This window comes from Dioscorea cayenensis, chromosome 6 (assembly GCF_009730915.1).
Source record: "Dioscorea cayenensis subsp. rotundata cultivar TDr96_F1 chromosome 6, TDr96_F1_v2_PseudoChromosome.rev07_lg8_w22 25.fasta, whole genome shotgun sequence".
NCBI lineage: Eukaryota > Viridiplantae > Streptophyta > Magnoliopsida > Dioscoreales > Dioscoreaceae > Dioscorea > Dioscorea cayenensis.
The window spans coordinates 7,879,551-7,883,098 of record NC_052476.1 but is presented as its reverse complement, the minus strand read 5'-3'; positions in this window follow the sequence as shown (position 1 = coordinate 7,883,098).

Sequence of the window (3,548 nt, the reverse complement as noted above, 5' to 3'; positions counted from 1 at the left end):
GACTTATGGAAGGCAGAAGAAATGAAAGATTTGGAGAAGCTAAAGAAAACTAAGGTGTGTCTTCAAGAAAGGTTACGTGGCCGAGAAATATGAAGGCGATGAGATAAAAGGATCATATCGTCGATATCTCTTGTGTTCATAGCTATAAAGCTAGAAAAAAATACACAATGCGGAATGAGGAGAAAGTTTGGTTTAAGCAACAGTGAGCAAAAGACAAAACAAATACAACCAAAAAGTGCAAAGGTGACCATAGAAGGAGTTTGAGGAGTAAAGACGCTCGTGAGGGGTGACATTAGAAAAGAGTGGGGGAAGGAGTTCTATTGATAAGATGAGTGAGATAAGAATAGCCTACGCCCAAAAAGGTTTGAGGGACATTAGAAGAAAAAAGGAGGGCACAAGTAGTTTCCAAGATATGACGATGCTTGCGCTCAGCAACACCATTTTGAGCAAGTGTGTGAGGGACATGATTCTTGAGCCGGGAGTGCCATGAGTAGTAAATAACTCACGAAAGGATGTGAAAGATACTCACGTGCACCATCGGAGGCGAAAGACCTTATTGCGTTTGCCGAATTGAGTATATACCATTTTGTGTAAATTGAGAATAAATGGTAAAAAAACCTCGAGATCGAGACGCATCGAGGTAAAAGCCCGGTATAGCGGGAAAAATCATCAATAATCTTTGATATAGTAGGAGAAACCACCAAGAGATGAGATTAGGGATGGGCCCCAAATATATGAATGAACAAGGTCAAAAGGAGAGTTGGAAAGAGATTCACAGGAAGAGAAGGGAAGAGCTGTGTGCTTAGCTAGCTTACAACCCATACAGGAAGGTAAATAGGTAGTAGAAACAGAACCAAGACTACAGAAATAGTTAAGAGTTTCGAGTGAGACCTTGGACAAGTGGCGAGAGATGATTATGCCAGCGATCGAAAGAACACCGAGATGCTGACAATGGCAGAAGAGTGTAGAGTTGGAAGATGAAGATGATCCTGCACTGAACAAGTAGAGGAAGAAAAGGTAACTGTGAAACCATGATCAGTGAGTTTGGTGGGTCGAGATAAGGTTGAGAGCTAAAGCCGGGGAACATGATGAACATCGAGAATATCGAATGAAGTGGACTAAATATGGCCGCACTGCGTGACAGGGTGAATGCTCCCATCAGCAGTGCGAACACTAGAAAGTGGAGGAGGGATAGAGATAGAAACTAGGCTAGAGGCATCTGCAGTCATATGATGAGTGGCACTAAAATCTAAAATCTAGGAGGATGAAGACATACCAGAGCCAGCAGTCATAGCGAGGAGGAAGACATACTTGAGACAACAAACATAGGCTGAGGAAGTCTTTGGATTGCATAGCACATTGCATAGTATGGACACGCTTTCGAGTGGTGAGCAACACGAGAGAAGTAGATCAGTAGAAACATTAGGAGCTAAGACAAAAGAAGACAAAGGACAAAATTGCTACATCTATCATTCTTTGAAGCCTAGGACAACGATGCTTTTATATGTCGAGGCAGCTTGCAATAGCGCACATGACCCGAGAGATCGTGGAGAAGATAAAAATGCCATTTTGTTTTGTTTTTTTAATAATATATATATATATTATATAATTTTATTATATAATATATATATAAAGAGGATTATAGGAAAGCGCGAGCCACCATGCTTTGTCTACCACATGTGTTGGTGGAGAATTCAGAGATTTGAATTCACGGAAAGCAACGCCTTGGTACTTGAATTGAATAAAAAATGCTTTGAAATCATAGAGTGTTGTCGGGAGGAAAACTCTGGCTGCCCGTTGATTTGTTCCAAGCTTCAATTCTTGAGATCATGAGAATTATAGAGCTACTGGTGTCATCCTGAGAACATCAGTGTCAATCTTCCATTAGTGGAGACCATCGTCAACAAGCAAAACAGCGCATATAAAGACCTCGGTGGTGCTTGAATCAGATCGGAAGAGTTGTTTCGTGTCACAGTAATCAAACGGAGGAGCTTGTATAATCATGGAAACAGCGGATCAGATCGGAGTGCCACTACGATGAGACCACCGGGCCCCTGGTAACAATCCGGATGAACTTGGGGGAGGACAAGGTAGATCTATAACAATCTGGAGATGGAGTCAAAGGAGTAGGACCCGAGAACTAGGTCGGTGGTGTGTGGCGGCCAGGAGAGAAGGAGCGGCTCCGAGGAAGATGTGATGTGGATGTGGTGGGAGTGGAGCTTCAAATCCAGCAAAGGGAAGACAAAACCGGTGAAGAGAAACATAACCGACAAATATAGACCTAACGGATCTCATAAACTGGATTAAGCGCCGATAAAGATCGGGAGGGATCGTCTCACATGCTAATACCATGTAAGGATAAGATAATATAAAGAGAACCATCATAGATCTCATTGAGTGTAACATCCCAATAAATAGATATAGAGTGTGTATAAATAGAAGAATACAAAGTATACATATACGCTATACATGGATGTATATTACTCTAACATGTAAAAATAGTTTGGGTTTCTCATACTGGACTAAGAACATAGAATTTTAAAATTACGATTTAGTTCCGGTTCTAAGGTTTATAAAATTAAAAATGCTAGTTCATAATTAAAAATAAAAGTGGAACCTAACAGTGGTCAAGTCCAAGTATATGTGGGTAAAAGTGGACTTTTCCAAGGCCTTTGATAGGGTTGATTGGGACTTTTTATTGGAGTTGCTAAAAGCCAGGGGTTTTGGGGGACCGATGGATCGGATGGATCAAATGCATTCTATTCTCTTCCAAGGCTTCCATCACGGTCGATGGTTTCGCCCTACGGCTATATTCGTTATCTCGGTAGAGTTAAGTCAGGGGGATATACTTTCCCCCTTACTTTTTCGTTCTAATCACGGATGTTCTTAGTACGATGTTCTCGCATGCTCTGAGATCTAGGGTTTTAGTGGGTGTGCCTCTGGGGATTGGGGTAGCAAATGTCATCTTCATTATCGCGGATGATTTGCTTGTCATTACTCTTGGTGGTCTCCAAGACTTGCGCATAGTCAAGCTAATTTTGTATATCTTGAAGGTGCATGCGTGGTTAGTCGCTAATTTTTTTCTAAAAACTTGCCTATACTCGACTTGATGGATGTGCTACTAGATAGGGAGGCAGCGGAGACGCTAAGCTGTGAGAGGGGTTTGCTACCAGTTACCTACCTGGGTATCCCTATCTCTGGCAGGAGACCTAGGAAGCAAGATTGGGAGGGTCTTATTACTGAAATTCGGAGAAGATTATCCACCTGGAAAGTGAGACAGTTATCCTTGGGGAGGGGGGGGGCGACTTACGCTTGTTAATTCGGTCCTATCTGCGATCCCTACATATTGGATGTTGTTTTTTCGTTTACCTGGTTGGGTTATCAAGGAGATTAACAGAATTAGAAGAGATTTCCTTTGGTCTGGACCGGACATTGAGCATCCGCGGTGGAGGTTAGTGAGTTGGGATAATCTTTGTTGTCCAAGGGAACAAGGTGGTTGGGGTATTCTTGAGTTATCAAACTTTAATCTCCCGCTCTTGGTTAAGTGG